Source organism: Moschus berezovskii, chromosome 3 (genome assembly GCF_049115385.1).
Source record: "Moschus berezovskii isolate FMDL1 chromosome 3, NW_MosBer_1.0, whole genome shotgun sequence".
In the NCBI taxonomy this organism is placed as follows: domain Eukaryota; kingdom Metazoa; phylum Chordata; class Mammalia; order Artiodactyla; family Moschidae; genus Moschus; species Moschus berezovskii.
In genome coordinates this window covers 119,909,289-119,923,483 of record NC_142462.1, presented here as the reverse complement: position 1 = coordinate 119,923,483, position 14,195 = coordinate 119,909,289, and the positions used below count along the sequence as shown (strand labels likewise).

The 14,195-nt window shown below is 36.8% G+C and overlaps 1 protein-coding gene across 1 annotated transcript in view; it reads right to left on the bottom strand.

Annotated features, from left to right (window-relative positions):
• The window catches only part of CNTNAP2 (contactin associated protein 2), a 1,655,962-nt gene that overhangs the window by 1,414,558 nt on the left and 227,209 nt on the right, over positions 1–14,195 (bottom strand). The gene's annotated exons all lie outside the window — the stretch shown is intronic.

Here is a 14,195-nt window from a genome sequence, read left to right as displayed (position 1 = left end):
CTCCACACTCCCAATACAGGGGACTCGGGTTCAATCCCTGGTCAGGGAACTAGATCCCATGTGCCGTGATGAAGAACATGTGTGCCTGAACTAAGACCCGGGGTGGCCAAATATATGAATAAATAATTTTTAAAGTAATATGGAATCTTGATGCCTCCCAGGGGGTAGTAAAAAAGTCTTCAATATACAAGGAATTTGAAAACTGGAACTTTAGGTACTTTGGCAAGTCAAAGAAGAAATAATTTATTTAAAGGGGACCATCTGTCAATATAGCTTCAAAACGACCTATTTACTCATCAAACAGGACCCATTCTGCCTAAGAAGTCCTGGGAATAAGGAGTTTGTGTGAGTTTATGATAATATAAAACTTAGACTTTATTGTCTGTTTTTCAGTTCTGCCATTTCAAAGATTACCAACAGCAAATTTTATAATGGGCAAGAGGGGGAGAGATTTGAATATAGAAACATTTGATTCCTTGAATCCAAGGAATGAAGAACTGTTGAGATTTCTTACCATACTAAGTAAAGGAGCCCGCTTGGCTTGAACTCAGAAAAAAGAACAAAGATCCTTGCATTTCACCAATGACACTTAGACAAGCAATCAGATAGTAGATTAAAAGACTGTCATTGCTAACCGGTTTTCTGTGCTTTTATCAATTGCAAGAGCTAGCTAAGTTCTACTCAAATTAGCACTGATGTGTCAGAAAGTTTCTGAAAAGTTGCACAGCTTTCAATCTCCTAGCACTCAAATAGAAAATTATCAAATTTCTAGTGTTCCCAAGGGATGAACACGGTGCACAAGCAATGAAAATCAGGTAAGTACTATCAAAAATATTCAATTAAAGTAGACTTTGCAACTGGATATACCTTATAATAAAGTCTATTGCTATGCAGAAGAGGTGACAGGTTCTTTGCCAGTCATTCCTAAGAAGGAAGAAATAGAGGGCCAGTGAAGAATTAGCTTCTAAGTTCTTACTATATTTAGACGGTACACCTTGGAGCCATATTCCAACAAGCCAGATACATATGAGTCAGAATTATAAGTTTGGTTGTGGTGTAATGGAACAAAAAGTGATTTAGGAGATTTCTGAGACCTCTCTTTTCTATATTTATAATATTTCTAGTATTTTTAATTTTTCTTAAATTAGAAAGACTACAACTTTCAAAAATGATGAAAAATGTGAAAAATTCTTGATAAAACAGCAATTCAATGACTCGAAGCCATTTTATTCCCCAAAACATATAAACAACCAAAAATTATTACAGCCTACACATTACCACAGACACATTACATCACTGAAATTCTTCTTTATGAACCTTGACATCAGCTCAGCATCTCACTGATGGAGCCAGTGAGTATGAACACTTGCCCATGAGGATTATATTATCACCACAATCACTCACTAACGAAAATGAATTTCTAGATATTATAAGATCATGGTGTTTCTAAATGGATAATTTTTTTAAAAATCAGAATGACAATTTTTTGGATGATGTCAATATTCTGGCTATAGAATATATAAAAAAAGAATCATCTACTATATTTGAAGACAAAATAAGACAATATAATTAAAAATAAAAAGTGCCAGAAATGTCTTAAGAGCATCTTAATCTTTCTCAGTTCACCCACTGATCTTTCCCATTTTACAGATCAGGAAACTGAGGCCAAATGTTTTAGCAGTGTGCCCCAAGGTACTTTGTTCTTCATTTCTACAGCCTTTAACCCCAGCCCAGTCCTGAATCAAGAGGAACTAAACTATATTAATCATTCCTTTGTCTCATGTTTTTCCTTTTTTCTGGTCCCATGTTTCCCAAACTGCCTAAAAAGCAAATAGCATAAGGATTTAAAACAAAACCACTCTGCAAAAAGCACTCATAAACATTCATTGAACACAATTAAAATTAATAGATTTGCTGAAATAATTTAAGAAATTAATTCCTTAGCAGTTACAAAAAATTTTACATGACATTTTTAGCAAGTCTTTTTTTTTTCCCATTTGGCATTAATGATCTTAAATTATGTATCAATTTGTCAGGCATCTCAATTAGAGCAGCCAACAAAAGGGAATAACATATTTGCATGCTTTCCTTAATGTTGTATACAAAGAGCTGAAGAGTCTCTAGAGACCGATTATAGAAGAATACGTATTATTTAGGCCTCTTCTTTCTATTTGTTTGCTATTGCCAAGACTTGAGACCTTTCACTACTGATTAACACTCTTTCCACCAAAGACTGGCAGAGGAGCTGAACGTTGTGGAAGCTAAATCAATCCACTTTGGTGTGTTGACAGCTGTAGTAGGGGAAGGTTCTTGGTGGGGGAGGCAGGGTTATGGAACATTATGTTAAACCACGTAGGAAAGGGGGAATATTTGGGTTATTTGATAACCCGTAAATTGCTTTTATCCATTCGATACCCTTTCTTTTGAGCTTAATAAATAATCATGTCTCATTTGCTCTGGAAAGCTAACTTATTTGTTGTTGGATGATGTAATAAAACTTTCCATGATTACTGGTAAAACCTAAGCTACTATATCAATATAAAATAGAGCATCAAACTATTATATATAGAATGGATAAACAAAGCCCTATTGTATAGCAAATGGAACTCTATTCAATACCCTATGAAAAAACGTAATGGAAAAGCAAATAAAAAGAATATGTAAAATAGGACATCATAAAGCACTGCTCACAGAACCAGAGCTTCCCAGGTGGGTCAGTGGTAAAGAATCTGTCTGCCAGTGCAGGAGACCAGGAGATGTCAGTTCAATCCCTGGATCAGGAAGTTCTCCTGAAGGAGGAAATGGCAACCCACTCCAGCCCTAGTATTCTTGCCTGAAGAATCCCATAGTCAGAGAGCCTGACAGTCCACAGGGTCACAAAGAGTCGGACATGACTAAGCACACATGCCCAGAACCAACCAGTATACCAAAAACTGCTGAGTGTTACCTTAAACCGGGACACGCACTGTAGCTAGCTAAATATACGTTTTAATTAGAAAATTTTGACTTATCAGAAATACAGATGGTACAGAGTTTTATGATATTATGCTCCTGAAGTTTGAATCCCTGCTGGGAAAATGCATCTATTTCGAAATATAGAATAATTAACATTAAAATGAGCATCAATAATCCATAGATTGCATTAGTGAGTTCATTTAATGATATCCAAGAGCTTGGTTTCAGAAAAAGAAGTCTCCTGGTGAAGAATATTGTTATTCTCCTTAAATGTCATGTCACAGCATCATTTTTCCATCTGTAACTCTTTGTGCTTCTAGTACACATAAATTTAGCAATATGCATTCACATCGTTAGCTTGTCCCTCTCTTTAATTTATCTAAAATGTGTCTTCAACACAAAAGCATATGGGACAAAGAAAGAGACAATCTTTCTCTTCTCAGCAACTGGCACTGTATGTGGGTCACAATAGATGCTGGTGAATATAAGACAGAATTCAGCTTTCAAGCAGCTCGCATTCAGCTGGAGAAGTGTAGTAGCAGTAGTGTTAGTCGCTCAGTAGTGTCCAACTCTTCGCAATCCCACGGACCACCAGGCTCCTCTGTCCATGGGATTCTCCAGGCAACAATACTGGAGTGGATCGCCATTCCCATCTCCAGAGTTTCTTCCCGACCCAGGGGTCAAACCCGGGAGAAGTGTAGGCCTAGTTGAATAGTAAGACTCCATGATACCTCACAAAGGAGTGAATGATTATTTGCTGAAGAAATTTTGCTAAAACATGTGCCATAAATATTCAGAGGAAGTAGATGGGTATGGACAAAATATTCCAAGAAGTTTCCAAGAAAATGCAGGAAATGGAGATGGTGAAAATGGCTCAGAGGTGAGGCAAAAGAAAAGCATTTTAGCCCGAAGAACTGCCAGTATCAAAGTGCTGGTATGGAGACAGTGATTAGAGGCTGTATTTGATTAGAATTCAGTTTAAAAAGTTTGCTTAATTCAGGGAAACTATAACCAAAGGAAATTTTGGTGTCAGACTGAGGAAATATTTAACACAAAAGCTAAAAGCTTAGTCCTGATTCTGAAGACAAAGGCAAGTTTTAACATAACATTCACTCCAGCTCTGCTATACCTCTCTTGAGGTTTAGTAAATATAATTGCAAACGCTACTCCAGATCTGTTCTCAACAGTTAGTGAAACTGTCAACTCATTCTCCCAAAATCGCCTTGAGCTTTTGGATCATCAACAAATAGGACCAGTGACTTAAGAAAATCATTCCATGCCATGTTCGCTGTCATGTAACTGACAGATTGTAACCCATAAATAGATTGGATTATTTTTCTCTACATATTTCTTTATGCTTATTTCCTTTCCCTCTTGGTCAAAAATAGCTTTAAGCACTTTTAAAAATAAGGGTCTATCAGTTTGACATTTTATCATTTAAAGAGTTGTCAGTTATCTGCAAACATGGAGATTCCATCTTAAGCACATTCCTCCAGGCCAATACAAAAATGTCTATAATGATTCCAGCACTTGACAGATCCCTAAACATGCCAGTATTTAAATGTACATAGTCTGGGGCACGATTGGGGAAACCTTTCATCTCAGTGGCCCATATTCATCTCTAAGTCAAAGCTTTCAATCTCATTACAAATAATGTTTTCAAAAGTTTTGGCATACTTCTTAAATATATTTTAAAGGTCTAATATGTTTCAATTCTTCTTGACTACCTTTAAGTATCAACATTCCCAATTTCAAAACAGTTAACTTTTAAATTCCCCACAGAATTAAAATTCTCTAGAATTATTTTTGTTATTTATGTTTAAGTTCTAACTACATTTACAATTATTATTTATGTGCAATTCTGAATTAAACTTTCATTTCTTAACTCTGATACTTTTTTCCTAAACCATTATTTCTCCATATTCCTATTATTTCATTTTTAAATTTGAAAATAATTTCAAACTTACAGAAAAGCTGCAAGAATACTAGGAAGAACCTTTTTCCATCCTGAATTACCTGAAAATAAAGACTTCCCTGGTGGCTCAGACGGTAAAGCATCTGCCTACAATGTGGGAAACCTGGGTTCGATTCCTGGGTCGGGAGGATCCCCTGGAGAAGTAAATGGCAACCCATTCCAGAACTCTTGGCTGGAAAATCCCATGGACAGAGGATCCTGGTAGGCTACAGTCCACGGGGTCGCAAAGAGTTGGACACGGCTGAGCGACTTAACTTTAAGGTACCAACATCATTTCCATCCTCTCCAAATAGTATTGTATTTAATTTCTACAAAAAAAAAAAGAGTATTCTATATAACCAGAATGACTTTCAAAATTAGGACGTTTATATATTAACTGCTATCATCAAATTCGCTAATCTTATTTCAGTTTCACCAGTTATGCCGATACTCAGCGTACATGCATGCTAAGTCACTTAGTCGTGTCCAACTCTTTGGGAGCCCATGGACTGTAGCCTCCAGGCTCCTCTGTCCATGTGATTCTCCAGGCAAGAATACTGGAGTGGGTTGCCATTTCCTCCTCCAGGGGATCTTCCTGACCCAGGGATCCAACCTGTGTCTCTTATGTGTCCTGAAATGGCAGGTGGGTTCTTTACCACCAGCGACAGCCGTGAAGCCCCAATACTGCTTGATGGCAAAAAAAACATCGATTTCAGAATCATGTCACATTTAGTTTTTATGCAGGGGTCTAGAAGTTCTCATTCTTTCCTTGACACTTTTAAGTCATAGTCCAGATTTTTGTAGAATGCCCTTCAATTCGGTCTCTCCATCTTTCCTCACAATAAAATTCAAGTTAACCATTTTGGCAGGAACATCACAGAAATGAACCTGCCTACTGGCAGGCAGCACACAATATCATTTGTCCCATTTACTAGTGATATTAACTTTGACCACTTGCTAGCCTTCCCACCACACAGTTAGCCTATTTCATATTTTAATTCATGTTTACGTTGGAGGGAAGTACATTTAGATTATGATTATGTAAATATTCCATTCTCCCATCAAATTTTTATACACTAGTTTTTGTTTCCATTACATTTCTTGGCAGGATTAAAATTGCTCTGATTCTCTCATTCCTTCTACCTAGCTTGGTTGCCCATATTCTGTAACGAAAGCTTTCTCTTCCCTTTCCTTCATTGATTTATTCATATTTTTATTTTTCACAGAAGAAACAAGAATTCTTATGCTATTTAATATTAGATTTTGTTACCATGTTCAAATTGTTTCAGATTTGGCAAACAGGATTTCCTTTAGAGTAGCACTTTTGACATATCACCATCATTCTTGAGCACTTTCTTACTTTCTGTCTGACACAAGTAGACGTGTCAGACTCATCTTGTACTTTTCCTATGTTAGCCCTGAAATTAGCCATTTTTCTTAAGAAGCTGTGGTCCCTTAGTAGAGAACAGTAATCAGGAACCAAGATCTACATTCCTGACATGTCCATAACTATTGCAGGGCTGCTGCTTGCAGTCCTTCCATTGGACAGAGCTGAGCATGCATTTATATCAATATATATCTATAATCATCTATAAATATTGGAAATTGAAAACTACCTTCCACAGGCTGTAAAGAGGAATCAAGATCGATTCTCCTGTAATACCACGAAAGTCAACACCCTGAAATTCAAGTTGATGGCTTTATATCACATCTGGAAATCTAGGTTCAAAATCTGCCCCTAGTTAGAGCTTTCATTCATGTTGTGAACAACATTGATAAACATTCTACTAGATGGTGAATATTCTGTGGTGTCTTTCTCCCCACCAAAAATGCCTTCTTTTTAATCTGAAATGATTCATATTTAAATATACTTTCTTCCATTCAAATGAATTGCAAACTCAAGATAAACACAACTTGTAAAGTCCACTGGCTACAGTAATACCATTCCAAAAAGAAATTATTAATTAAGCAAAACTCCAAGCGAAATAAATGCACAGCTCTGTAGCCAGGGTAAGCACACATACTGAACTGATTCTGTATGAAAAATATTCCTTTGTCAAAATTCTGCAATCTGATAAGCACTGATTCTGTTGGAAAACACATGACTTAATATTTTTAATCAGTGCTTTCCCCAATCAGACATTAGGCTTTTGGAAAATCTGGTGTTATAAAAGCAAAATGAGAAAGAACATCTGATGATTATTGGAACATCAATCTTATTACAATTTGGATTACTCCCACCACTACATAGCCTCACACATATTAAGAAAGAGGTGTTCTAAAAGTTTCATAGCTACATCTAGCATGGAAACTCGACTACTTATATATACGTTAATGTCTAAGTGTGTTAGAGTCTTCTATACATGTATGATCTCGGTCCTTATAATGAATGTGTTAATTTTTCCCATTTGTTATTATAAATTCTTGAAAATAGGAACCACTTTGCTTTTCAAACACTCTACACACTGTCCCTCTCCATCCTGCCAGAAATTCTTTCTCTTCTCTGTTAGATCTCTGGTTTTCAGAATCCTCACCCTCTTTTCTAGATTTACTTCCTTATTTGGAAAGGAACACCTCCCAGTAGCTTCCATGGCATGATAGCAAAGGAGATAAATAGCTGTCTGGCTGAGAATAACTGAGTGGTAACTGGTTAGATACAGAATTCTAGGTTAGAAATCGTTTTTCTTCAGAATTTTCAAGGCAGTATTCTATAATCAGGATGGTGTGGTCATTCACCTAGAGAGAGACATCCTAGAATGTGAAATCACATGGGCCTTAGAAAGCATCACTACAAACAAAGCTAGTGGAGGTGATGGAATTCCAGTGGAGCTATTTAAAATCCTGAAAGATGATGCCGTGAAAGTGCTGCACTCAATACGCCAGCAGACTTGGAAAACTCAGCAGTGGCCACAGGACTGGAAAAGGTCAGTTTTTATTCCAATCCCAAAGAAAGGCAATGCCAAAGAATGCTCAAACAACCACACAATTGCACTCATCTCACAAGATAGTAAAGTCATGCTCAAAATTCTCCAAGCCAGGCTTCAGCAATATGTGAACCGTGAACTTCCAGAGGTTCAAGCTGGTTTTAGAAAAGGCAGAGGCACCAGAGATCAAATTGCCAACATCCGCTGGATCATGGAAAAAGCAAGAGCATTCCAGAAAAACATCTATTTCTGCTTCATTGACTATGCCAAAGCCTTTGACTGTGTGGATCACAAGAAACTGTGGAAAATTCTGAAAAAGATGGAAATACCAGACCACCGGACCTGCCTCTTGAGAAACCTATATGCAGGTCAGGAAGCAACAGTTAGAACTGGACATGGAACAACAGACTGGTTCCAAACAGGAAAAGGAGTACGTCAAGGTTGTATATTGTCACCCTGCTTATTTAACTTATATGCAGAGTACATCATGAGGAATGCTAGGCTGGAAGAAGCACAAGCTGGAATCAAGATTGCCGGGAGAAATATCAATAACTTCAGATAAGCAGATGACACCACCCTTATGGCAGAAAGTGAAGAGGAACTCAAAAGCCTCTTGATGAAAGTGAAAGAGGAGAGTGAAAAGGTTGGTTTGAAGCTCAACATTCAGAAAACAAAGATCATGGCATCTGGTCCCATCACTTCATGGGAAATAGATGGGGAAACAGTGGAAACAGTGTCAGACTTTATTTTTTTGGGCTCCAAAATCACTGCGGATGCTGATTACAGCCATGAAATTAAAAGACGCTTACTCCTTGGAAGGAAAGTTATGACCAACCTAGACAGCATATTAAAAAGCAGAAACATTACTTTGCCAACCAAGGTCCATCTAGTCAAGGCTATGGTTTTTCCAGTGGTAATGTATGGATGTGAGAGTTGGACTGTGAAGAAAGTTGAGTGCCAAAGTATTGATGCTTTTGAACTGTGGTGCTGGAGAAGACTCTTGAGAGTCCCTTGGACTGCAAGGAGGTCCAGCGAGTCCATCCTAAAAGAGATCAGTCCTGGGTGTTCATTGGAAGGACTGATGCTAAAGCTGAAACTCTGATACTTTGGCCACCTCATGTGAAGAACTGACTCATTGGAAAAGACGCTGATGCTGGGAGGTAATGGGGGCAGGAAGAGAAGGGGACGACAGAGGATGAGATGGCTAGATGGCATCATCAACTTGATGGACATGAGTTTGAGTGAACTCCAGGAGTTGGTGATGGACAGGGAGTCCTGGCGTGCTGCGATTCATGCAAAGAGTGGGACATGACTGAGCGACTGAACTGACTTTTATTGTATTCTTGCTTTTGGTCTTGCTGTGGAGAAATCCAAAAGCATTTTGATTCATGATCTTTTGTATGTAATAAGGTTTTTGTTTATTTTTAAGAAGAAGCTTGTGGTACCTTCATTTTATCCTGATTGCTCAGAAATTTCATAATTATCTGCCTTAGTGCATTTTCATCCACTTGGCTAGACATTGTTCCCTATAATACTGAAAACACATGACCTCAGTTAGGTAAAATATTCTACAAGTATTTTATAGAAAAATTAATCCCTTCTATTTTCTCTTTCTAGAACATTTATTATTTAATATTATTCATCCTATATTATTATCTTTCATATTATGTTTTTCATCTCATTATCTTTTTGTTTCATTTCCTGGGTGATTTCCTCAATTTTATTTCTCAAAACCCACATTGTGCTTCTTGAAACTCAAAACTCACATTTTAAAAATTTCTGCATTATATTTTTTAATTTATAAGGGTTTATTTTAAATCTCCAAATGCCATTTATGGCAGTGTCTTATCCTTGTTAATAGATAAGTTACTTTGTGTTCAATGAGAAAACATTACTCTAAGTCTTTTTTCCCTCTGTGCAAGGAGATCCAACCAGTCCATTCTAAAGGAGATCAATCCTGGGTGTTCATTGGAAGGACTGATGCTAAAGCTGAAACTCCAATATTTTGGCCACCTCATGCTAAGTGTTGACTCATTGGAAAACACCCCAATGCTGGGAAAGGTTGGGGGCGGGAGGAGAAGGGGACGGCAGAGAATGAGATGGCTGGATGGCATCACCGACTCTGTGGACATGAGTCTGAGTGAACTCCGGGAGTTGGTGATGGACAGGGAGGCCTGGCGTGCTGTGATTCATAGGGTCACGGAGAGTCGGACATGACTGAGAGACTGAACTGAACTGAACTGAACTGATAGTCTCTATTTCTTACAAATTTTTCTCCCCCCCCCCTTTTTTTTTCTTTTTAAAACAATGTAAGAGATTTCCTCAGATACCTGGAAAGCTATGTTTGGTTAAACTGACTCTCAGAATCTTTCTGAATTTCCTCATTGGTGCAGTTTCTAAAGCAACTGGGTGCATGAATCCTATATTCTATGAAGAAGTCAGGGCTGAAGATAAAAAAAAATTGTAGAGATCAGTATTTGAAAGATATTTAGAGCCATAGGAGTAAATAAACTTGTCTGGGACAAAAATGTAGATTCAGGGGATTGGGGGGGCTCTCAGACCTTTTCAAATGAGCCACACAGCAGGCTTTTCTATGTACTATGTGACTCACAGTGGTTTCTTTAAACTGATATGTGGTAATTGAAGAAATTTGCACTTAGTTCTTCTACATATCTGCAAAATAATGAAGAGCTGTTCATGCATTTTAAGTGCTTCATTTAAAGGCACCTAAGGGAGGAGACGGGGACGACAGAGAATGAGATGGCTGGATGGCATTACCGACTCGATGGACATGAGTTTGAGTGAACTCCGGGAGTTGGTGATGGACAGGGAGGCCTGGCGTGCTGTGATTCATGGGGTCGCAAAGAGTTGGTCACGACTGAGCGACTGAACTGAACTGAAATGAACTGAACTGAACTGAAAGTTCATAGAAGGGCTTCCCTATTGGCTCAGAGGTTAAGAATCCACCTGCAATAATGCAGGAGAGCTGGATTCCATCCCTGGATCAGGAAGATATCCTAGAGAAGGGAATGGCTACCTACTCCAGCATTCTTGCCTGGGAAATCCCATGGACAGAGGAGCCTGACAGACTGCAGTCCATAGAGTCGCAGAGTCAGACACAACTGAATGACCAAGCATGCAAAGGTCATAGAAAAGGGATATCAGAAATAGTTAAAACACAAAACAACCACAATAAGGAAAACTGTATTTAAAAACTAATAAATTATATTAATGCTCATAAAATAGATTCCAGTAATATTGACAAACATGGTGATTTCACATAACTTCAAATATGTAAAGCTGTCTTATAATTGAATACCTGAAAATAATCTAAGCTAATCACTAATTACATTCTTGGGAGGAAGGAAAATAGATGTATGGTATAATATCAACCCAAAAATCCAAAATCACATGTTATGAGTTACTGATTTATAGCAGATATCATTCCCAAAATTTGCTACATTTTATTTTTATCTTTCATGTGATTGTCACTATAAAATTTAAATTCTATATAGCTAGAAAAAATTGCTTCCCTAATTATCATAAAATTACACTTAAGAATTCCTCAAACCTTTAAAATTACAAGTCTGAAAAGGAAACAAAAGCTTCTAGCAGAACTTTAACAGTAATGCTAAAAATGTGAACAATAACACTGATCTATGCTTCAAACAATTCATAAAATTTCTTTCGTAAAAAGAAAAATAGAGTGCAATAGAAAAAATTCCAATAGTAAGATTACTTGCCTTGTGCTTGAGAGAAACCAAATAATTTTAGAACAATGGTTATTAAAAAAATTCAAATCCCAGAGTCAGTGTTTATTACTAGTAAGCTACAATGTCATATGTTACTTGTTCCTTTTCCCCATAGGCTGAACTTAACCTTTTAACAATCTTTATCAGCTGTACCAAACCTGTATTGTTGGTACAGTAGTTTTCTAAAGGAAATGAGAGGATCCCCAAGATATGCACTGCCTGCTTAGCACTAGAAAATGATCATAGTAATACATATAAGAGAACAGAGCAGACCAGATTCTAGATCAATTCTACCTTCCTTAAGGGTTTATATACTACATCAAATGGTATTGGTTGAACCTCAAAAATACTACACATTTTCACAAACTGTCAAATGTGATTTTTTGTTTTCAACTGGAATAAAATCATGACTCTCAAGATATTAGTAGTAGTCAAGAAAAATAATGAATTTGCAGCAAGACATTTTAAAACATATGTGGGCACAGAGCAGAACATGAAAATCGAACCACTATCATTTATACCCTGTAACAACTTGCTACAGTGGGAGAAATACTTTCCCAGGAAAGAGATGAAATGTGAATCTATTTTAAAATATCCTTCACAATTTCAGAGAGGAAATTCAAGCAAGGGATTTATTTTAAAATTCACACAGTAAATATTTTTATACAGTTTTGTTGCTAATTGTTGATATTCACATTAGAGTATTATTAGTTAATTCTAGCAAAAGACTGTAATATGACCATGTTTTTTCATATGTAATAACATTTGGTTTGGCAATAGGAAAATCTGGGCCCTAAAATTATTGTGTTTGTTGTCTTCACAACATTTCTGGGGAAAAGATATCACTTTAGGATTAAACAAGCAGCCCATCTGATTTTTTTTTTTTTTCTAGCTGTTCAAGATTTAAATGTTATAGTGACAATCACATGAAAACATAGAAATAAATCTTTTAGGAGCCTTTTTAACATGAGCACACAGCAATACACATGTAAAAACATTTATGTCTCTAAATACACATATCTAAGGGCTTCCCAGGTGGCTCAGTGGTAAAGTGTTCTCCTTCTAATGCACAGGATGTGAGTTCAATCCCTCTTTCAGGAAGATCCCCTGGAAAAGAAAATGGAAACCCACTCCAGTATTCTTGCCTGGAAAATCCCACAGACAGAGGAGCCTGGCAGCCTACAGTCTATGGGACCACAAAAAGAGTTGCACATGATTTAGTGACTAAACAACAACGATGTGTATCTAAAGGACACCACTGACTTTCATATTGCAATTATTCCATGAACAGACTCATAGCAGAAACACTCCATGGGAGACGTGTGTAGATATAATCATATCATTTCTCAGCTGGAATCTCTTGCTTGATATAACAACAGAACCTTGAAATGAACAGTGTTTGCTGAGTAGAGAAAAGGGACAAACATGCAGCTCTCACCATTCAGGCAGTAACAATACATTTATGCTAAAGTGGTGATTTCTTTTTTGTGAGCTCTTATAAAGGCATTCAGCAATGCATAATCACTTCTCCTTCATGCCATTCATATTGTTAGGATCTGAATACACAAATCACCATAACAACATGGAAAATGAAGAAATATGATCACTTTGAGTTTTGTTGTCCAACCATCTCAGCACTTTTCCTGATTCAATATGTGCTCAATTGTTCCTACAAGTGAAACTGAGTCATTTTCACTATTATGTTGCACTCTTTGTCTAAAAGGATGTAGCAAAGTCTTTAGAGAGGTTTTCATATCCCCAGATTTTCTGAATCTATTATTTTATTGCTTCTAGAAATTATTATTACAAAGCATGAATTTGATGAAAACTATTTTGCTCATAACTTCTTTTCTCCTTAACAACCTTGAAAATGTTTCATTAGATTTCAAGGTGTTTGGTCTCATGACAGTAATATTCTGATCAGGTGGAGATATTCTGCTTAAACATGTTGTCATATTCGTGGCCCTACACAGCCATTCTTTCTTCTCTGTCTTCATTTTCCTTTTATATTTAATATCATTTACATGCAAACTGCAGGTCAGTGTGCTTCCTCTTATGTTTGAATTCAGTTCTCTTGTTATACTCTGAAAAGACTCTGATTTAGGGAAAGATTGAAGGCAAGAGAAGAAGGGGTCAACATAGGATGAGATGGTTGGATGGCATCACCGACTCAATGGACATGAGTTTGAGCAAACTCTGGGAGATAGTGAAGGACAGGGAAGCCTGGCGTGCTGCAGTTCATGGGGTCTTAAAGAACTGGACAAGAGTTAGTAACTAAACAAGAACAACAATATTATGAATCAACTTCAAATTCCAACATATTTTAAAGTTAAAGGTATTCTAAATTAAATGCTTTGTACTCATAAACTACCTCAAACGCTCTGATCAAATTTTAATATTTCAACTACAATTATTGTTCAATTCAGATCTGGCCAAACTTAATTTCTTTTTTTTTTTTTTTCTGAATATGCTGTTTTTCTTGAATCTTAAGAAAAAAAATAATAATCTGACTTATGTGATTCATGCTTTTCTCTCCTTATTACACTGAAATTTCTAAAAGATAGAAACATTCACCAATGCATTTCCCACAGAACACTGTAAATGTTCCTA